The 23534-nt window shown below is 44.0% G+C and overlaps 1 protein-coding gene across 4 annotated transcripts in view; it reads right to left on the bottom strand.

Annotated features, from left to right (window-relative positions):
• The window catches only part of KRAS (KRAS proto-oncogene, GTPase), a 42727-nt gene extending 41197 nt beyond the window's left edge, over positions 1-1530 (bottom strand). The window contains exon 1 of one of the 4 annotated variants that reach the window (XM_019961437.2): positions 1144-1530. The gene's annotated coding sequence lies outside the window, so the exon portion shown is untranslated. The remainder of the gene's footprint in view (positions 1-1143) is intronic. The other 3 variants (XM_019961434.2, XM_019961432.2, XM_019961436.2) reach the window with 3 other exon arrangements.
• Positions 1531-23534: the final 22004 nt, after the last annotated feature.

Genomic DNA, 23534 nt, shown 5'->3' with positions numbered 1-23534 from the left:
GCTGGCAGATTGCTACAATTAACTTCTCTTGTAGGTCGCTTTGAAAAAAAAAAAAAAAAAAGGCCTGAGAACCGTTTAGGAGTACTTTAATAACTCCTGGGATGGGGGTCAAATTTGTACGCATAAGGGTAATACAGAAGGCATGGGGGAAAGGAAAACAGGCAAATTAAACTTCACGTGCAATTTTAACTACTGCTGTTTACACTCAACTAGCAAGGAAAGAGCCCTGCTTCTGCTGTGCGGGTTTGCTGTGTGTGTTTTAACTTGACAAAGCAAAACAGACCTTCTGGGATTAACTTTTTCCTTTACACGAAGTCCAGGCTTTACGTTGCAGGGTGTTGGCCACCTGTTCTTTCACCACCATCTCTACCTCCACCACCTCCTTTGTGGCCACAGCAATGTCACAGCCCATACGGGGGGGGAGGGGAGCCGTCAGGAACTCGGCTGCAGATGCATTTTTTCCAAACACAATAACCTCCATCAGTGGTCTCTAAGCACTTTCCCCTGCGCCTCCAAAACGCGACCTCGCCTCTTACTCATCTATCCCCCCTACACACTGAAAAAGGACCACAAGCCGTCCAGTCTGCGCTTGGGGAAGTTTATACCTTCGTCCCAGAGATGAGAGATGCAGCAGAGAAGGCAGCAACCGGGGCAGCCCAGTACTAGGAAGGGAGGAAGAGGTGCGGGAGCGGAGAGGAGGGTGAGGGAAGGACGGCGAGGGGGAGGGGAGGCCGGAGCGCCGCGGGAGTAACCTCTACCGCACCCGACCGCCCAGAGGGGCGGCCCGCCCGGCCCGCGAGTTTCTCCCCGGCCGCCTCCAGCCGCGGCTCTCGGGGAGGAGGAAGGAAGGGGTTCCCCGTCCAGGAAGCAGCCCCAGCGGCGGCCGCCTCCAGCCTCACCCTCCTCAGCCCCGCACCGCCCATTCCTCATTCCCCGCGTCGCTGCGTCTCCCCCTGCAGACCGCCCCCCCGCCACCGGCCCCGTCCGCCCGGCGGCCCGCCCGCCCGCCCAGGCCCCGCACCCGCGCCCCTTTCCCGCCCCTCCAGGGACCCCTAATTCATTCACTCGCCGCCGGCCCCGCCCGGCGCCGGCGAGGAGGGTCGGGACCCCGGCAGGAGCCGCGAGGGGTGGTCCGCTCTGTACCTCTCTCCCGCACCTGGGAGCCGCCGAGCCTCTGGCCCCCGCCGCTGCCTTCAGTGCCTGCGCCGCGCTCGCTCCCAGTCAGAAATGGCGGGGGCCGGGAGTACTGGCCGAACCGCCACCGCCACCGCCGCCGCCGCCGCCACCGCCGCCGCTGTGCCTCCGCCGCCGCGGCCGCCGCCTAGGAAAATCGAGCTCCGAGCGCACCGATGAGTTCGGGGCCGGGCGGCCGCAGAGGGCAGAGCTATCGATGCGCTCGGCGCTCGATTCCTCTCCAGACGGGAGTGCGGCTGAGGGCGGTGTGGGAAGAGGGAAGAGCGAGCCTGCTAGAGCCGCCGGGGAGAGGGAGGGGGCCGGCCCGGGCCGGGGAGGGGGCGGACCAGGTCGGCGGAGGAGGAGCGGGGGCGGCGCGGCGGAGGAAGCGGGCGGCTGGGGCGGTGGAGGGTGGGGACGCGCGGCCGGCGTAGTGGGAGGGGGGTTGGCTCTGGGAGGTGCCTGGGCGCGCGCGGGTGGGGGTGCCGGCGGATCCACGCGGGGCCCGCCCCCAGGCTCCAGCCGCAGGGCGGGCCAAGAGCCGCAGACTCGGACCCCGGCCGGCGCGGGCTCCGTACCCCGGCGATGCCGAAGCCAGCGCCGCCCGCCGCTGTCTGGTCCACACGGTGGAGCTGCAAAAATCCCGCCACCCCTGGGGTCGGCCTGCACTTGGGTACATTCATTTACAATCATTTATTGCAAGTAAATAAACATGCAGTCACCCAAAGTAGGAGGCGACTTGGGGGACCTCGGAAGAGACCTGGCCGCCAGTTCCCTGGCCCGGAGATTTCTGAGCACACCTTGAAGACTACCACTCTCCATAATCGGGGGCTGAGAGCTAGCCCCAGGCCCAGACAAACGCGACAAAACCTTTCATCACTAATTAAGAGGGGGGCGGGCGGGGGAGCGGCGGATCTGTTGTTTTCTGTTGTTATTTTTATGTATATTTCGAAGCCATCGCGGGTCACTCAAAACCGCGACCTCAGATATACCTAATGGCACCTGACAGCACAAGCAGACGACAGACTATTTTTAAATAGAAGTGCCCTTAATAGTCTAGACCTGAGGAGAATCATTCAAACATTAATTAGAAGACAGATTAATCAGTTAACGTTCGGGGAGTTAGCACGTTAAACAATGGAACAATTAAACATAACTCTAGCATGCCCAGAGTCTGCGTTGATAAACTATCTGTAAATGTTTGAGGGACTTTTTTAAAAAATTGAGACCTGGCAGACCGGCGCCTATACCCAGTAGGGCCACCCATCTGAGTCTCTACTCGTAGGTCTGTCCCTCTAATCCGCATCGTAAAACACGAATAGTTATTTTAAAGCCCAACTAGTATGTCTGTACTAGTTATGTGAATGTTTATAAGTTTGTATAATCTTCCTCTATTGAACCTTTTTTAATATATAATGACTTTCTTTGTCTCGTAACTTTTTTAAAGTCTATTTTGTATAATCTTAATATAACCACCCGAAGCTCCCTTTTGGTTAGTACTTGCATAAAAATGCATAGAATATCTTTTTTTTTTTTAAACCTATTAATGTCTTTGGATCTAAAGTGAGTATTTTCTAGATTGCATATTGCTGGAACATGTTTTTATTTTATCCATTCTGCCCATCTCCGGAGAAGGCAATGGCAACCCACTCCAGTACTCTTGCCTGGAAAATCCCATGGACAGAGTGGCCTGGTAGGCTGCAGTCCATGGGGTCCCTAGGAGTCGGACACGACTGAGTGACTTCACTTTCACTTTTCACTTTCATGCATTGGAGAAGGAAATGGCAACCCACTCCAATGGTCTTGCCTGGAGAATCCCAGGGACGGGGAGCCTGGTGGGCTGCCGTCTCTGGGGTCGCACAGAGTTGGATACGACTGAAGCGATTTAGCAGCAGCAGCAGTATGTCTGTTAACCTAGGCCTTTCACCAGCTGCCCCCTTTTCTTCCTTCCCCTTACGTGGGCTGTACTCTGCCAGGCTGTTTCATGCCTCTTGTCTCCTGGCACCTGGTACCAGGTAGAAGAGGCAGAAGAGAGGAGACAGGAAACGGGGCAGGGAAAAGAATATGTCTGCCCTAGTTCAGGTAGATACTAAACGCACATATCATCTTTCTTAATCATCACAACAACCTCATGAAGTCAGATGCTTTTCTCTAGTTTACAGAGGAGGAAACAAATTTAGATAGGTTACAAATTGGGTCCAAGTTCACACAGCTGAAAGGAAGTATCCTTCATGTCAGATCATGTTCTGCTCAGAGTGGCTGCCGTCACGCTTAACATAGAACAAACATCTTCTCCTCGTCCTCCATGGCCTTAAATTATTTGACACCCTTACTCCCTTTCCTTTCTAAGCTCTTATCCAATAAATAATCTGTCTTCCTCACTTCCAAAGATACATGCTGGTTCCTGGCTGCTTTTTTGAAAATGCAGGCAGGCTTCTTCAGGGAATTTGCACTTTTGCTGCCTTTTTATCTGGAACACACTGCATGGTGGTTCAGCTGGTAAAGAATCCGCCCGTAATGCGGGAAACCTGGGTTTAATCCCTGGGTTGGGAAGATCCCCTGGAGGAGGGCATGACAAGCCACTCCAATAAGACAGAGGAGCCTGGAGAGCTACAGTCCATGGGGTCACAAAGAGCCAGAAGCAATTGAGCAACTAAGCACAATACAATATATCCAAAAAGCCTTCTTTAACACTTGTAAATCTTTGTTCAAATGTCTTCTAATGAATTTCCCGAAAGATCACCTGGTACTGCATCTCTTTTAAGTATTAGCAACTCAGTCATGTCCGACTCTTTGGGATCCCATGGACTGTAGCCCAACACATTCCTCTGTCCGTGGAATCCTCCAGGCAGGAACACTAGAGTGGGTAGCCATTCCCTTCTCCAGGGGATCTTTCCAACCCAGGGATCAAACACAGGTCTCCTGCATTGCAGGCAGATTCTTTACCGTCTGAGCCACCAAGGAACCAGAGCATTTACCACTTGTTCTAACACAACATACAGTTTATTTTGCTTTCTTGTCTCTCTCCTATCAGAATATAAGCTCCATAAGGGGAGGGATTTTTGTCTGCTTTACTTACCACTACAAAAACAATAGACACTCAATAAGTGCATGGAATGTTGAATAACTGATGTTACCCTGCTTCTGAACTGTGTGAATCTAAATCCTTCTTTAGACAGAATACCTCAAAGTCTCTGTAGTCTTAACAAAATCTGCTTTTAAATTTACCCACATCACCTTCTGATATACCACACCCTGGAGATTCTAGAAGGCAATGGCACCCCACTCCAGTACTCTTGCCTGGGAAATCCCATGGACGGAGGAGCCTGGTGGGCTACACAGTCCACGGGGTCACGAAGAGTTGGACACGAGTGAGCGAAGTCACTTTCACTTTTCAGTTTCATGCATTGGAGAAGGCAATGGCACCCCACTCCAGTGTTCTTGCCTGGAGAATCCCAGGGATGGGGTAGCCTGATGGGGTAGTCTGATGGGGTAGCCTGACGTCTTTGGGGCCGCAGAGTCAGACACGACTGACTCGACTTCGCAGCAGCAGCACATGATGGACACAGTGAGTTTTCGTTACTGAATGAATTTGCACTTATTTCTATGTTGCTTTGTAGTCACCCTTCAATGTAAATCACAGATGTATTTTGTCCAATTTCAAGTACATGATAAGCTCCTGTTTTCTCTGACAGCTGCTAACACAGTGTTCTCCCTATAGCTGGTGCTCCGTAAATCTTAAAAGGACTATAATATAGAAGAGGGGAAAGCTTTATATAGCACTTCTGTGCTGACTATGAAAATTCTGGCATGAGCAGAAATGTAATCTGTCACGTGTCTCAGTTATCATCTAGGCTGGAGATTGCCGAGACCTGCATCCCACTCTCTGTTCTGTGCACCCCACACCCCTGCCTCACCTCACATATTTTCTCTCTCCTAACTTTTTTCATCTATTGTAATGTAAGTATATGCACGACTAGTCTTTCTACCATTGCTCCTAAGCAGCCACCTCCTCCCTAACAAGCTTTTCTTGACCCTGGACTTAGAGTGGGTTTGCTAAGTCCCTTTAGTCGTGTCCGACTCTTTTTGACCCTCTGGACTATAGCTTGCCAGGCTCCTCTGTCCATGGGATTCTCCAGGCAAGAATACTGGAGTGGGTTGCCATGCCCTCCTCCAGGGGATCTTCCCGACGCAGGGATAGAACCTGAATCTTTTATGTCTCCTGCATTGGTGGGTGGGTTCTTTACCACTAGCGCCACCCAGGAAGCCCAGACTTAGAGCTGCTACTACTGCTGCTGCTAAGTCACTTCAGTCCTGTCCAACTCTGTGCAACCCCATAGACGGCAGCCTACCAGGCTCCTCCGTCCCTGGGATTCTCTAGGCAAGAACCCTGGAGTGGGTTGCCTTTATGTGTGAAAGTGAAGTTATTCAGTCGTGTCGGACTCAGAGCAGTGGGTCTTAAAGCATTTCGTGAATCATCAGGCAAATTTACAAAAATGCATGTTCCTAGGCCCCTGATCCAGATATCCCATTCAGTTGGTCTAAGATGAACCAGAAATCTTAATTTCTGAAAGTTGAGAAACTCTGATCTAGAAATACTCAGATTCCTCTCTCCTTGGCAGTTGCACTTTCTGCTAGCTTTCTTTGCCTGAGTTGCATAGTCTCCCTGACTTTGTCTTTCTTCACCCGCCCCACCCCCACCCCCCCAAGGACACACAGACCCACACTGATAATGATGCGGCAAGAAAAAAGGAATGACAAAAAGTATTAATATAAACTTTGGTGCTGTCAGACTTGCTCTAAGAGGTAACTGAAGTTTCTACCTTCTACTGTTATACATTCCTGGGCAGGCAGCCACCTACACATGTACCCACACTCACATCATTTTGCTCCTAATGAAGATCATGGGCTTCCCTGGTGGCTCAGGGGTAGAGAATCTGCCTGCCAATGCAAAAGATATGGGTTTGATCCCTGGGTTGGGAAGATCCCCTGGAGAAGGAAATGGCAACCCACTCTAGTGTTCTTGCCTGGGAAATCCTATGAACAGAGGAGCCCAGTGGGCAATAGACCCTGAGGTCACAAGAGCTGGACACAACTTAGTGACTAAACACCACCACCCAATGAAGATCATACTTACCCTTTCCTTCATGGGGTACTCCCTGATAGAATCAAAAGCTAAAGCAACAGGGACACCCTTGTGTTAGTTGGGCTCTTATGAGATATAAAATGCCAGGACATGTCCACAATACTGCAAATGCTGAGGATTTATTTAAAGAAAATTAGCAAACTTTAGAAAATTGTATCATATCATCAGCCAGAACTCCCATTTGTTCCAGGAATCAACTGCAGCTCTTGTGATCCAAAATAGGCTCTGGTTGCTCAGCCCCTCTTTAACAAGCATCTATTGCCTATACTCCAGTAATTTTGCCATTCTCTCAAATCCACATCCCCTTGCTTCTTTTTCATAGTCTCAGCCTGTACTGCCATCTCTGCTTCTGGTGACCACTCCCTGTGACTTGTGTTTAAAACATCCCAAGAGAGAGGATCTGAATGTATCTATCATTCATTATTCATTAGGATGGGCCTTTATGGGACATAGTTTTCCTGATGTGCTACCTGATTGGTGACTTGGTCTTCTTTATGCCTGCTTAGAGACCACTGAAAAAGATGGGAATACCAGACCACCTGACCTGCCTCTTGAGAAACCTATGCAGGTCAGGAAGCAACAGAACTGGACATGGAACAACAGACTGGTTCCAAATAGGAAAAGGAGTATGTCAAGGCTGTATATTGTCACCCTGCTTATTTAATTTACATGCAGAGTACATCATGAGAAACGCTGGGAAAGAAGAAGCACAAGCTGGAATCAAGATTGCCGGGAGAAATATCAATCACCTCAGATATGCAGATGACACCACCCTTATGGCAGAAAGTGAAGAGGAACTAAAAAGCCTCTTGATGAAAGTGAAAGAGGAGAGTGAAAAAGTTGGCTTAAAGCTCAACATTCAGAAAATGAAGATCATGGCATCCGGTCCCATCACTTCATGGGAAATAGATGGGGAAACAGTGGAAACAGTGTCAGACTTTATTTTTCTGGGCTCCAAAATCACTACAGATGGTGACTGCAGCCATGACATTAAAAGACACTTACTCCTTGGAAGGAAAGTTATGACCAACCTAGATGGCATATTGAAAAGCAGAGCCATTACTTTGCCAACAAAGTTTTGTCTAGTCAAGGCTATGGTTTTTCCAGTGTTCATGTATGGATTCGAGAGTTGGACTGTGAAGAAAGCTGAGCGTCGAAGAATTGATGCTTTTGAAGTGTGGTGTTGGAGAAGACTCTTGAGAGTCCCTTGGACTGCAAGGAGATCCAACCAGTCCATTCTGAAGGAGATCAGCCCTGGGTGTTCTTTGGAAGGAATGATGCTAAAGCTGAAACTCCAGTACTTTGGCCACCTCATGTGGAGAGTTGACTCATTGGAAAAGACTCTGATGCTGGGGGAGATTGGGGGCAGAAGGAGAAGGGGACGACAGAGGATGAGATGGCTGGATGGCATCACTGACTGAATGGATGTGAATTTGAGTGAACTCCGGGTGATGGTGATGGGTAGGGAGGCCTGGCGTGCTGCAATTCATGGGGTTGCAAAGAGTCGGACACGACTGAGCGACTGGACTGAACTGAACTGAGAGACCACTGCCTTTGTCTGAGTGCCAATCCTGGGTCCAGACAGTGGTGGCCAAGCAGCAGGATATGTAGCAGGGAAAGTTAAACAAGAGGAGCCACCTATGGATGTTTACATGGACCCTCCATCAGTTTTCTCAGATGAGTTGCTGAATAGGTGCTATTTGAAAGTGAAGTCGCTCAGTCGTGTCTGACTCTTTGCGACCCCATAGACTGTAGCCTACCAGGCTCCTCTATCCATGGGATTTTCCAGGCAATAGTACTGGAGTGGATTGCCATTTCCTTCTCCAGGGGATCTTCCCAACCCAGGGCTCGAACCCAGGTCTCCCACATTGTAGACAGACGCTTTACTGTCTGAGCCACCAGGTGCTATTTAGATAGGTTTTTAAATTAATTAATTTTTGGCTGCTCTGGATCTTCGTTTGCTTTGCACGGGCTTTCTTCAGTTGTGGCAAGTGGGGACTACTCTTTGTTGCAGTGCGCAGACTTCTCATTGCAGTGGCTTCTCTGGTTGCGGAGCACAGGCTCTGGGTGCACGGGCTTCAGGAGTTGCAGCACGCAGGCTCGGTAGTTATGGCTCGTGGGCTCTAGAATGCGAGCCCAGTAGTTGTGCCACACGGGCTTAGTTGTTCTGGGGTACGTGGAGTCTTCCTGGACCAGGGATCAAACCCATGTCCCCTACATTGGCAGGCCGATCCCTATCTACTAAATTACTGGGAAAGTCCTGAATCAGATCAGATTAGATCAGTCGCTCAGTCGCGTCCGACTCTTTGCGACCCCATGAATCGCAGCACGCCAGGCCTCCCTGTCCATCACCAACTCCCGGAGTTCACTCAGACTCACGTCCATCGAGTCAGTGATGCCATCCAGCCATCTCATCCTCTGTCGTCCCCTTCTCCTCCTGCCCCCAATCCCTCCCAGCATCAGAGTCTTTTCCAATGAGTCAACTCTTCTCATTAGGTGGCCAAAGTACTGGAGTTTCAGCCTAGCATCATTCCTTCCAAAGAAATCCCAGGGCTGATCTCCTTCAGAATGGACTGGTTGGATCTCCTTGCAGTCCTGAATAGGTGCTATTTATTTCCCTTACCCAGCACATAGTCTCCTCTGGACACTTATTGCATCAGACTTTGTGTTCCTTTTTGGCCTATCTGTTTTCTCCACTAGGTTGTTAATTTCTCGAAGTCCTTGCCCCGTTTTACTCTGTATCCTCATCGAAACACCTCTATGTAGTGAATGAAGCTATAACAAAACTTCTGCCTTGTCTCTGCGTAGTCACTTTGTCTCCTCTAGCTAACTTCTCAGACCATTTCTTTTTTTATCTATTTATATCTTTGGCTGCACCCGGGCTTAGTTGCAGCACGTGGAATCCTAGTTGCCGCATGCAGGATCTTTGCCTGTGGCACGTGAACTCTCTAGTGGCGTGCAGTCTCAGGAGTTGCAACTCGTGGACTTAGTTACTCTGAGGCGTGTGGGAGCTTGGTTCCCTGACCAAGGATTAAATCTGAGTCCCCCTCACTGCAAGATGGATTCTTAACCACTGGACCACCAGGGAAGTCTCTCTCAGATCATTTCTAAATGAATGTCCAGTCATCTTCTTGAATGCCTGTTAAAAACCCAAATTCCCCATCTTATTTCCCCAAGCTACTTCCCTCTCCCTGTTTTTTCCCGCACACTCAATCACTGTCATGATCCTTCAAAACACTGAGATTTGAAATTTTAATGTTTACCCCTCTCTGCTTGCAAGTTCCTTTTAGTGATACTTCCTAGTCTTTTCTCATCTGTGCCTCATCTACAGTCCTTCCTTCACACCTATGTTTCTAGAACAGCTTCCTTACCTCCTGGCTTTCTTCTTTTTCAGGTCACATAATGTTGCCAAGTGAATCTTCCTTCCACATGTCTTTCATCGTCATCAACCATATATTCTGTACCGACTCCATAGAGGCTGCACTCATACAGATTATATATTTTAAAAGTGTAAAGAGTTACAAGCTAAGTTCCTAATGAGTACATAAAGACTGATCATTACCTTAGAAAATTAGAGAGGGGAAATGATCACTGGCCCCAGTTAATCCTTCACAAAGACTGACTCTTGCTTATAAATCCTTATTAACTCTATATCCAGTTGCAGCAAGTCCAAATCTTTGGCTCCCAGCTTATGATAGGACTCATAGTCCGGCACCATCCTGCCCTGAGATTTTGTCCCCTGCCTTTTCCCAAAGATGCCTTCTTTCCCTCAAAACAAACCTCCGTTCTGTGCCATAAAGCTAGGATATTATGTCTTTACTCCTTTCTTTTCACCAGGCATCTTTTTGCCTCTCTCTTTGCTAAAATTCTCTTTCTTTCAAGATCTAGCACAAGTCCTTCCTCCTATTTAAAGCTTCCTTAATTATGCCATCTCTTTTTGATCTCTCTCTTTATTATGTCATATGAGACAATCATGTCTTCCCAAGTAAATTCTAAAATCCCAGAGGCGAGAAGCTATCTTAGGTGTGTGACCCCACCCACCCAAACAAGCCTAGTTCACTGCAATTACTCAATACCCACATAATACATATAACACTCTTATCAGCAAGGTAAACATGATGAAAACAGTGTTTGCGAAAGATTAGAATGGCAGCTAAAGGCAGAAAAGATTGGAAGGAAAAAAGACCTCAGGTAAGGTGTTTTGTGGATCATGTAACAGTATGGCAAGAATAATATGTTAAGTCCCTTCACTCATGTCTGACTCTTTGTGACCCAATGGACCGCAGCCCGCCCAGCTTTTCTGTCCGTGGGATTCTCCAGGCAAGAATACTACAGTGGGTTGCCATTTCCTCCTTCAGGGGGGTCTTCCCGACCCAGGGATGGAACCCAAGTCTCTTACGTGTCCTGCATTGGCAGATGGGTTTTTTACCACTAGCACTGGCTGAATTTCCAGTCTTATGAACTAGAACAAATTGGTGAATCTCTGGGAGTTTCATGTTTAGGAATGGGATGGTGACATAAGGGTTACTGTTTGTTGAGCTCCGATGAGCCGAACAAGTTTTATACACTCTTGTAAACAAACAGCACATCTGTCTCCTATCTGTCCGCTTCTGTTTCTCACTGGGACCACTGTTCTCCAAGCCACCATCCATCATCCCTTTCCCAGGGGACAGTCAACTGCTAACAGGTCTCCTGGCTGCTATTGTTGCTCCTCTGCAATCAGGTCCCATAACAGAGCAGCCAGACTAATTCTTTTCAAAGTGCAAACTGAATCGTGTGACCAGCTCAAACTCTCATTGCACTTAGAGTAAAAGTCAAGCTCCTTCAAGCTATTTCATGGGGTTATTTTTGTTCAGTCGCTAAGTTGTGTCCAACTCTTTGCAACCCCATGGACTGCAGCACGCTAGCCTCCCCTGTCCTTCACTAACTCCCAGAGCTTTCTCAAATTCTTGTCCATTGAGTTGGTGAGGCTATTCAACCATCTCATCCTCTGCTGCCCTGAAGTAGCTTCTACCTTTTTCAGATCATACCACTCACAACCCTTCCCCTCACTAGGCTCCAGCTACACTAGCCACTTCTTTCTTCCTATTCTCTCCCTGAGGCCTCATACCTCCATTTTCCTGCCAGAGAGCCTCAGCCTGCCTTCCTGGTGTCAGCTTAACATTAGCACTTCAGTGAGAGGTTTCCCCACACCTTGCTGAATCAGCACCCCTTCACCCTGTTCCCTTACTTCTGCCCTTCAACTAATCCCTGTCTAACACCACGGTTTGCTTAACACCCATATCTGAAATTATCTCCGTCATTTGTTTGCTTGTCTCTTCCTCCCCTGAAATATAAATTTCATGAGCCAAAGACCCCTGAATCCTCAATGCCCAGAGAGAACTTAGTGCATAGTAGTCACGTCATAAAGATTTGCTGTTAGGTTGCTCTAAAAAAAATACAAGAACTAATAATAGTCCACTCTAAGTAAAGTCTTTGCAAGTTAATTTAAGTCTCTTGCTTTTGACTCTGTTTACCTAAGGCAATAGGACTTCACTGAAAGCTTGTTTTGTTTCTAAGAAAACCAGAAACTAGGTGTATTTTTTTAAAGAGGGGCTCATTGGATGACTTATTGACTACAAGCTTGATTTCCTAGATTCTGTCTGTCTTCCTTAATCACAGTTATTGATAAGCTGTAAGTTGTAAGTTTTGTGCATTCAATAGAGCTTTACTTTGCACATCAGTTGAACATTCTGGAGTCTAGGGGCATTAACCCTTTGGGACCAGGTGTCTAATTTAGTATCCATATGTCCTCAGATGATAGAAGCAAGACACTTTTTGGGGGGGAGCTAAATTCTTCTAGTCTCTGTGGAAGATTATATGTCTTTTCATATATCCAGTGAAAATAGCCATGTTTTTAAAAATAGTAAGAAAAGTAACATTGTTTTAACATGTTTGCAAATCTCTTAAAGGCCTGGCTTTACAGAAGCTAGATTTTCATATCTACTTTAGACAGATTCTCTGTTTAGACATCACACGTAACATCTAAAAAATTCCACTATACACTCAAAAGAGAAATGAAAGTGAAAAAAGAAAACAACATCTTGGTGTTACTATGAATATAGATTTGACCTTGAGGAACACCTAAAAATGTCTTCAAATCTCCAGGGGTACCTGAACCATATACTCTTAAGAACTACTGTTCGAAAGAACTGCTGAATTTTTACTGGTAAACCAGAATCACATTTAATAGAGACCAAAGCCATGGTTAACTTTTCTAAAGTTATTCTTTTACTTCTCAGAACAGGCTCTCTGAATCCCTATTAAAAGGCATCGGACTTCCCTCAGTCAGTGGTTAAGACTCTGAGCTTCCAATGCAAGGGGCAGGTGTTTGATCCCTGGTCGGGAACTAAGATCCCACATGGCAGGCAACAGTCAAAAAAAAAAAGAAAAAGAAAAGAAGGCTTCCATTGGTAATGGTGTGTAGGAGAAATTATCACTGAGGTAATATGCAAAGGTAAAACAGAAGCCCCAAGTAATGTACTTCCTTGTGATAACTGCAAACTCTTGTTTTTAGGTCAGTTTTGTGTTCCACAGGATTTTGAAGCACTTTATAAATAACAATTAATTAAACTTCCTAGGACACCAAAGGAATTATTTCCAAATATAATCTTTGTGTATTTGGCAGACAGTTTAACTGACAAAGAGAGTTTCAGGGCTTTTCCTGGCTTGAAGGAAAGTTGTGAGCAAAAACAAAGAATTTATCATCAATTTATTGTGACTATAAACACACTGTATATTTTCCAGATTGTTTTAATTTACCAGGTTTGTCAGGACTATGGATAATGTTGTTAAAATGAAAATTTCTACTCTCAGTGCCTCAACAATACTTAACTTTTTTCCCCTTCTTCTTTCTTCCTTTCTTTCTTTTTCTTTCTTTCTCTCTCCTTCTCTTCCTTCCTTATTTCCCTTTTTTGCTCCTCCCTGCTTTATTTTTTCCCTCTTCCTTCCTTCTTTTCTTCTTTCCTTCCTTTCATAATTTTTGAAAAAATACCCAAACTATGAAACTCTTCAGATATTAAATCTTAGCCTAGCTCCATAAAATACTTTGACCTTCCGAAGTCATCAACTGAGTTCAAATTCATATTGTATTCCACCCACTGATATTCAAGTCAGTTGCAAGAAAATCTTGTCACTCCTCTATTCTAAACCTCCAGTAGCTTCTCAAGTCATTCAAAGGCAGACCCCTCAGCATGCCCCACGAGAGACCCCCTTACCTTCCTAGAGGCATGTCCTTCTCCTCTTTTGTTGCCACACTGGCCTCCTCTTATTCCTTCGACATATCGGCAAGTGGTCACCTCAGGGCTTTTGCACTTGCTCTTTCTACCACATGGGAGGCTCCTGCCCTCTGATCACCCCATGACCCTGTCCCTTGTTTCCTTTAGGTCTTTGCTGAAATGCCACTTCCTCAGCAAGGTTCCTGACCACCTACTTTAAAACTGCAATTTCTACTCCAGAACTGTCTCTCTTCTCTTTATCTACTCTTCTTTTCTCCAGAGAACGTATCACTATCTGTCTGCCTTCCCTCAACTAGAAACCAAGCTATACATGAACTAGGATTTGTGTCTGTTCTATTCAATGCTGAATTCTCACCACGAGAACATGCAGGAGACACTCAAGAAATACCTGTTGAGTAAAACAACAAAAAGAACTTAGACACGTGTCATAATAGTAAGAAGGTGACAAATCACAAAAATATGCTAAAATATAATAAACATTTATTACCAGAAAACCATCCTGACACCAGCTATTACATCAAGAAACAAGGACTAATGGACACTCTACTGAATTATTTCTGGCTTAACAATGTTATACAGCTTGTATCGTTTTCTAAAAGGTAAAAAACCCAAATGAGTTGTTTAATAGATAAAATCATGTGAGAGGTATGCAAATTCTCCTCATGAGTTTAGATGAGAGAAGGTACTCTGCCTTTGAACATGATTGAATGTTTCTTGTTTTCTCTTTATGATTTAGAATACCTATTAGCCTAAATTCAATTTCATGAAAATAAATCAAAATGAACCAATAACCAATCTGATTTTCTAAGTGAAAATTTGTTGTGATTTATGTAAAAATCATATATATATATATATATATATATAAATCAAAGAACAAATTCTATACAAGAGTATGTAATTGTTGATAGAATTTGAAAAATGAAAGCTCAGAAAACAGAGCTAAAAATGAAGAAAATGTGAGAATCTATGTCTTGTTAAGCCTTTCTTGTGATTTGGACAGTAAAGAGCCTGCCTGCAATGCAGGAGACCTGGGTTTGATCCCCAGGTTGGGAAGATCCCCTGGAGAAGGGAATGGCAACCCACTCCAGTATTCTTGCCTGGAGAATTCCATGGACAGAGGAGCCTGGCGGGCGACAGTCCATGGGTTCGCAAAGAATTGGATATGACTGAGCGACTAACACTTTCACTTTCATATTTAGTTAAGACTGGGAAGGGACTTTCCTGGTGGTCCAGTGGTTGGTAATCCGCCTTCCAATACAGGAGATTCAGGGTTGATCCCTGGTGGGGGAACTAAAACCCCCACATGCCTCAGGGCAGCTGAGCCCGTACGCCACGACTATTGATCCCATGTGCTGTAGAGTCTGTGCTCTACATCATGAGAAGCCCATACACCGCAACAGAGATTCAGCACAGCCAAAAAAAAAATTTTAATGAAAAGTTTGAAAAAATGAGAGAAAGACTGGGAAGGTGCACGCATCCGGATGGTGGGGGAGTGTTATGTGTGTGCTTTTACCACACTGAGTAATGCTTGCTGGTGAGGGCGTCATCAAGGCTAGCAGCTGTCAACTAAGCAAGGTGTTGAGATGATTTAGCTGTGAGAATATCTATAAGTCATTTGTAACTGATATTAAAAGATTTCATACTTGAGTTGGCTTTAAGAAATTTAAGTCATGTTCAGAGTCATCTTGAGCACATGCTTCTCAAGCTGACTTGAATTCTCATGTGCTTTCTTGAGTAGGAGTTGCAGCTAGTTCCCATGGGAGTCTATGATGAATGTGATTATCTTCAATCGTTTGCATCTCAGAAAAGACTGAGAATCATTGGTCTGGTTTTTTTTCTAAGAAAAAAGGAGAAATCCTGCAAAATAAAGAAAAAGAAGGAAGAAAAGTTTTGATGCCATTATCAATATAGAGTCAGGCCATCTTTTTCAAATAGTTCTCAAGTAGAACACTTGACAACCATTCATTGGGAGCTTGCTTTCAGATGGTCAGAGACAGGCTGCTGGGATGCATGATACGTTCATAGGGTAAAACACGAGTATATAAAATCCAAAAATCCTAAAAGGTGTAATATTATGTATTGAGACATTAACATAAAACTCAACATCCAAAGGTAGATTGCTTTCAGTTTTCTTTCAAATCTAAAGATTCATAGAGCAGCTGAGAAAAAAGCATTACTTCGTAACAAGAATTTGGGGCTGGTTAGGTTTCAGTAACATCTCTACCCAAAATAGTAAACAGTGTGTGGAGTGGTTTTTATTTTTCCTTATGTGCTGTTGAAGAAACAAGCTGTTGTGGAATTTTGCATCTAGTATGCAATCCTATTTCTATAAATTAAAGAAACATGTGTAGTATTGCTGTGGTCCTGACTTACCATAAAGAGCTGTAATAAATAAATAATGAGGAATGCAGTGTTCTTGCCTGGAGAATCCCAGGAACGGGGGAGCCAGCTGGGCTGCCGTCTATGGGGTCGCACAGAGTCGGACACGACTGAAGCGACTTAGCAACAGCAGCATATAAATGCAAGACACTTACACAATTAGTAAATAATATCACTGTAAAGTACATAGTTTTACAATGAGGATAATCCACATTACCTCTCACCTGGGCTTTTGCCCCTCTCTCCTCCCACTATTTTTCCCTCTTTAAATCCACTTTCACATGCTATTATCAGATTAATCCTCTCGAGGCACAATGCTGACATCTCTCCCTAGTTTAGAAATCATAGAGAATTCCCTGGTGGTCTAGCAGTTAGGACGCCAAGCTTGCACTGCAGGGGGTCCTGGTTTGATCCCTGATTGGGGAACTAAACTGAGAGGCACAGCCAAAAAAAAATTCATATAGCCTATAACACAGATACCTGCAGAATAAAATTCAACTCTGAATCTACTTTTCCAGTCTCATTTCCCATTAGTATCCTCCTTCAGGTACTTTAAGCTAAACTTCATTACTTCCTTACTTTTCCTGCCTCTAAGAATTTGCTTCCTGAAATTCTTGTTTTCATGTTTGAATCCTCCCTAATCCTCAAACATTAGCAAAAACAGGTTCTAATGGAGGAGGAATAGACAGGTGTGACACCTATGTTTTCGTTTTATGAGATGAATACAGTAGGCTCTCCATATGCATGACTTCTGCACTCACAGATTTAACTAACCTGGGATTGAAAATATTTGGAAAAAAAAAAATTCAGAAAGTTCCCCAAAGCAAAACTTGAATTCGTCACATATCCAGCAACTATTTGCATAGCATTTACATTGTATTAGATATTAATAGTAATCTAGAGATGATTTAAAGTATATGGGGGAATATGTGTAAGTTATAAGCAAATACTATGCCCTTGTATACAAAGGACTCAAGCTTCCTCAGGTTTTGTTATCTTCACGGGTCTTGGAACCAATCCCCAGGGTTGCTGAGGGCCCACTGTACCTTCAAACAGTACAACTCTTTAAATGCTGTTTTCCTACTGTCCTCTTCAAAGTGGGCTTCCCTGGCGGCTCAGTGGCAAAGAATCCACCTGCCAACACAGGAGATGAAGCTTTGATCCTGGTTTGGGAAGATCCCCTGGAAAAGGAAATGGCAACCCACTCCAGTAGTCTTGCGTGGGATATCCCATGGACAGAGGAGCCTAGTGGGCTCAAAGAGTCAGACACAACAGCGACTAAACAACAACCTCTCCAATGCATTTTCATCTTGCCCTTAACAACTTTCACGACAACATAATAACTTAAAAACAGTTTAAAAGTCCCACTTTTAGAGACTGTTTGGAGGAGCCATCCCTCTCTCATTTCCAACTAGGCACCTTCTGACTTCAAGTCTCTGCTCAGATGATACAATCTTCACAAAAGCTTGTCTCTGATTCACTTAGCAAAGAGTAATTTCCACTTTTCTCAGCTCTCACTACTATATCCACTTTTTTTTTTTTTTAACTTTTTGCCCATGCTACTCAGAATCTTGTTTCCCTGATCAAGAATCAAACCTGCACCCCTTGCACTGGAAGAGTGGCGTCTTAACCGCTGGACCACCAATGAAGTCCTATACTGCATCCACTTCTTTTATTCATTATCTGTGGGGCCTTCTAGGTGTCCTGTGTCAGAAACTACAAGGTGAGAATGATCCTGCTCCTATGTGTTTCACTGAACCCGTCTGTGTTTTTTGTGTGTGTGTGTTAGAGTTTTTTCAGTGTTCAAGGAATAAGCACACCCAGTGGAAAAGTGAAAGGTGAGTCTCTCAGTCGTGTCTGACTCTTGGCGACCCCATCAACTGTAGTCCCCTAGGCTCCTCTGTCCTTGGGATTCTCCAGGCAAGAATACTAGAATGGGTAGCCATTCTCATCTCCAGGGTATCTTCCCAACCCAGGGATTGAACCCAGGTCTTCCACAGTGCAGGCAGATTTTTAACCAGCTGAGCCACCAGAGAAGCTTCAGGCAATCCCCTAATTGATAGAAATACATTATGAAGCTCTGTAGGGAAGTAAGAGAAAGAACCACAGTCTCTACAGTCAAGTCATTGGGGAGTCTAAATCCAGGACATAGCAGTGCTCTGGACTCTGCAGGCTCAAAAGAAACTCTAGCCATCTGCTCAGCTAGCCGTCCCCATTCGAACTCAAGTAGCACATCACTGCTTGCTCCTTTTTCTTCTTTTCTGTCATCACAGTGACAGTAAGCATCTATCTCTACTTCTTCAACTTCAGTAGTGTTAACTTTTGAAAGGTGAACTTCATCAGGCTGTCTGGTGAGGGACTCATCAATTTCAGACTCCTATCTTGGGCAGAGCTTGTGCCCCAGACAGCCTCTGGGATTTTGGTATTGGTTTCAGATCCAATCTTCAAAGCATATTGAGATGCAACATGTATATAATAAGTAACAATTTTTAGCTGTTTTTCTTTGAAGTTGGCTATGAATCTATCAGACAATCAAAGCTTCACACTAGACATACCTTTATTATAGCTGGTTGCGATGATTCATATCTCCTAGTTGGATTGCAACCCTATTGAAGACATAATTGTGTTCCATTCGTTTTTGCATACTCCATAGAGACTAGTTTTAGTACCTGGCACAGACTGGATGCACAATAAATATACATTGATATGTGCCAAGATTACACCCCAGGTGTAAATCCTATACCTCCCGACAAAATGCTCTGAAGTCCAACCTGGCCCTGGCTATTCTCTGAGGTGGCTGTGTATCACCCCTGTTCTCAGCAGCCATCACACTGAAATAGAATTTCATTGCTTTTATATATGGTTCTAGCCAGAAGGAGGGTGCAAAGTCAAAGGTGGGGGTGGAGGCGCAGGTTGATCGTCAGTTTGCCTTTTTCTCCACTGCGGTATGTTATAAACCATTTCATAAGATTCCACGAGAGCCTGGGGCCTCTGTATACATTAGGAAATGCTGAACTAATTGCCAGTTGATGTTTTAAATGTAGTAGAAACAAATTTTAGGGCTGGAGAAAGAATGTGAAACAAACTTTAGATCCCCAAACCACATTTCTAGTCCAGTTCTGATTTGGCAGCCATCCAGAGGGGCCACATTAAGATACAGATGACATTCTAAAAACAGAGATTTACTGGTACATTTCCTGTGATATATATATTTTCTCTCTGAGTAATTTGTTGTTTCCCCTTCTTCTTTGTATCTTCTAGATTGTATTTCTAGTAGTGGTCCCATATTTACATAAAACAAAACATTTTTACTTTTTCGTCTTTAACACTACTTGCCTAGAAACTTTTTATCACTAGGTTCTGTTTCACATTCACTTCCCAAAACTTCTGTTTCTCTAACTTTCATGCATTAGAGAAGGAAATGGCAACCCACTCCAGTGTTCTTGCCTGGAGAATCCCAGGGATGGCGGAGCCTGATGGGCTGCCGTCTATGGGGTTGCACAGAGTCGGACACGACTGAAGTGACTTAGCAGCAGCAGCAGCAACACAAATTATCTGTAACTGTACTTTGTCATAAATATTTCTGATGTGTATATTTCTTTTAGTAATGATCTTTCCTGGAAAGAATACCAAATAAAATAAGTCCATAAAAAATGTAAAATGTTTAGGTAACATCTTATTTGACTTTCAAATTGCTTATCAAATATGAATGCTTTCACCCCAAAAGAGAATAATTTATTTGCTTTTCCTGCATGATTACCTCAGCGTTTGAAAAGAGAAGCACAAAAGTCATTTTGTAAGGCATCTAGTTGGAAATTTTTTCCTTAGAAACATTGCTACTTAAAAAAAAAAAAAGAAACATTGCTACTTGAACTGAAAGAACGAGAGGAGTGAATGTTACATGTGTAGTAAGATAGATACTATGAATGTATGAAACAGCACCAACCCCGTTTAGAGAATAATTCTAAAGCATTAACAAATTAAACAAATGAATATTTCACCTTTCTATTGGAAAAAAAAGAACAGGATGAATTCTTTAGACGATTTTATCTTAATATATGATCCATCAGTGTTAACCTCTTGAGTTAGATGACTTGGGAAATTATATATGTAGTCTCCATATTAAATGTTTTGTTACCCAGGAAATGCAGGCTTTTGTGGCACAGCTCTTAAAATTATACATAATGTATGACCACCATCAGCCTCAATTTATATTCAGCAAGTCTTTTTTGCAAAGCATCCATACCATTAGTAGAGACAAACGTATTTACCCAAAACTTTACACAGCACTCCGCATTTGCCATAATGAAAATGTTAATAGTCCAAATGGCATTCTATTTTATCACTAAAAGTTCTTGTTGTATATTATTTACAAATGAAGCTATGTCACTCACATACATAAACTGATAACATCAACACACAGAGCGCCCTTCAAGAATCTCAATATAATACACCATCTGTGCATTGTTCCTGCAGGAATCTGTGAGTGCTAACAATATGTTTCGAGTCAGAGGTACTCTCCTAGTTGAAAATCTCTGTTAGAGAACCCTTTTCAGTGTTTACTTGGGAACAAGGACCCATAATGTTATGTTCAACAACATAATTTGGTTTCATTCAGGAGATAATTTCCTTTCCTAAAAGAATTTTTTTTTTCTTTTAGGCCTAAACCAAGGGACTTTCAAGATAGAATGTAAATTGTTTTATAATAGCATAAAGTAGAAACACAGCAATTGTGCCTGAGCTTCCAGATTCTTTCTCATATAGTTAGAGTAGAATGATGCAATGAAAGACACTGACTACTTTACTTTTAATTTCTAGTTTGTTCTCTTTTAAAAATTTTTTTATTTATTTATTTTTGTCTGCACTGAGTCTTTGTTGCTGCGCCTGGGCTTTCTCTAGTTGCGGAGACCTGGGGCTTCTCCTCCTTTAGGGGTGCAAGCGTCTCATTGCCGTAGCGTCTCTTGTTGCAGAGCATGGGCTCTGGGGTTCAAGGGTTCAGTAGTTGTGGCCTATGGGCTTAGTTGCTCCTGGGCATGTGGGATCTTTCCAGACCAAGGATTGAACCCATGTCTCCTACATTGGCAGGTGGACTTTTACCCACAGGACCACCAAAGAAGACCCTCTAGTTTATTCTTTGATGAGAAAATTTCCCTATAAGTATTTAAAGCACTTTTTAGGAATTAGGGCCTCCTAGTAGCTCAGTACAGGTGTGAGAGCTGGACCATAAAGAAGGTTGAGCACCAAAGAATTGATGCTTTTGAATTGCAGTGCTGCAGAAGAGTCTTGAAAGTTCCTTGGACTGCAAGGAGATCAAACCAGTCAATCTTAAAAGAAAATCAACCCTAAATACTCTTTGGAAGGACTGATGCTGAAGCTCCAATACCTTGGCCGCCTGCTGTGAACAGCTAACTCATTGGAAAAAACCCTGATGCTGGGAAAGACTGAGGGCATAAGGAGAAGAGGGCAACAGAGGATGAGATGGTTAGATGACATCACTAGTTCAATGGACATGAACTTGGTTAAACTCTGGGAGATGGTGAAGGCCAAGGAAGCCTGATGTGCTACAGTCCATGGGGTGGCAAAGAATCAGACATGACTAAACAACAGTAACTCAGTAACTCACAGACCCCTCTCCCTCTGGTTTTATTGTTCTAAGGACCTATACTGCTATTTTTCCTCTTCTCCTTTTCAACTTCACTTTAGTACTTGATCAGAAGGCACAATGCCCATAGCAGAAGTAAAAAGGAATGTTGTATTAAAATTATTTACAAAAATTTATATTTGGACTCTAATGATAGACAGTAAAATGGAAATCGGTATGTTAAAGGTATACCCAACCATGCATGAGTGCTAAGTTGCTTCAGTACCTCTGTCCATGGGATTCTCCATGAAAGAATACTAGAGTGGATTGCCATGCCATCCTCCAGGGGATCTTCCTGACCCAGGGATCAAACCAGCATCTCTGTATCTCCTGCATTGACAGGTGGGTTCTTTATCACTAGAGCCACCTGGGAAGCCCACCCAACCATGAAAAATAATTAAAATTATAACTACACCTATTAGGAAGCTAGGAATTAAAAAAATTGGACTCAGTTCAACACATTTTGTCTCTTGAGCAGAACCATTTGGCTAGGAGACAGAAATATTTGCTTTAGAACCCTTCCAGCCTTATGACATACTGGGGAAAACTGGGGAGACCAAATTCTTTAGTCCCCAGCCATCTTAAATCACCTCCAGCCTGGGTTTGGTACCCTTGTTCCCACTGTGTTCATCTCTATAGGAGCACTTATTATTGTACCCTTTTTGTTTCTTGTTCACTCGAGTGTAAGCTTCTTGAGGTCAAGAGTCATGTCTTATTCATTCATACATCCAACAAATATTCATCAAATGTCTTCTACGTACCGGTCATTATTTAAGGCACTGAGGATACAGCAGTGCAAAAATAAAGCAGAATAAAAAAACACTCCCTGCCCTTGTGTAGCTCACAGTCTAGGAAGATCAGGGATGTGTTGTGTTGCCTTTCTCAGACTTACCTGCCTATGTGTTTTCCACGCTTGTGTCTCTTATCCTTTCAATGTCTTCATTCAATGCCCCTGTTGCAATGTAACCTTGCTCAGTGTCTGGTATTCAATAAATATTTGTTGAATTGAACAATTGTTTCTCTGTGTTCAAAGAAGCCATGGCTTGTGGCATTTCTAAGTTAGAAAAACATAAATACATTTCTGTGGGGCCCATTCTAAGGTGATGTGGGACCTGAAAAGAGAGAAAGATGTATGGAGATGACTCAGGTTTGCAGAACCAAAGGAGTGGCCCAGGTCACTGTGACAGGGCCTGGGCCAGTACAAGATGGGCTTGGTATTGTAGCTGAGCAGAGATGAAGATGGCTAAAAACATAAAAAAGGAATTTGAGAGGTACCAGGAAACCCCCTTTCACCACCTTAGAGATAAGACTTAAAGAACTGAGCAGAAACCAATGGCCTGTTGAAAACCGGGGAGGTCACCCCAATAGATACAAATTTTCTTTTGGAATCCTATCCTGCTAGCATGACATTTTCTGGCTGGGAATGGAAGTAAAGGGAGAACAGAGGTAAAGATAGACCATGGACAATGAAGCTTTCTTAACAATAAGGGGCAGAGTCTATTCTAAAGATAAATCAAAAGATGGATGGATGTAGAGAAAACTCTACAGTAGGGCAGCAGACATGATTAAGGTTGAAAATAGCCTATAGGCCATTGAGGGGCCCCACGGACTCTAGAGTTACCAGCTCTAATATCCAGTTTAGGTCTTCTGTAGTATTCTTTCCCGTTAACTGCAGACTTCAGTAAAACTTTGTTCAATGTTTGAAATATGTTCTAAATATGTAATAAGGTTCATATTTAGCATAGTTACACTAGCAAAAAAATGGATGCTAAGAGATTGTTAATATAGAACATAGTATAGCCACTTAAGAATGTCATATTGCCACTAAGAATGGTGGTATAGAATTATTTATTATGATTTATTACCAAAATATTACTAAATGAAAATCAGTTCAGTTCAGTTCAGTCACTCAGTTGTG

The sequence above is a fragment of the Bos indicus genome, chromosome 5 (genome assembly GCF_029378745.1).
Source record: "Bos indicus isolate NIAB-ARS_2022 breed Sahiwal x Tharparkar chromosome 5, NIAB-ARS_B.indTharparkar_mat_pri_1.0, whole genome shotgun sequence".
Taxonomy (NCBI): domain Eukaryota; kingdom Metazoa; phylum Chordata; class Mammalia; order Artiodactyla; family Bovidae; genus Bos; species Bos indicus.
The sequence above is the reverse complement of the archived record's forward strand: the minus strand, read 5'-3'. Positions and strand labels throughout refer to the sequence as shown.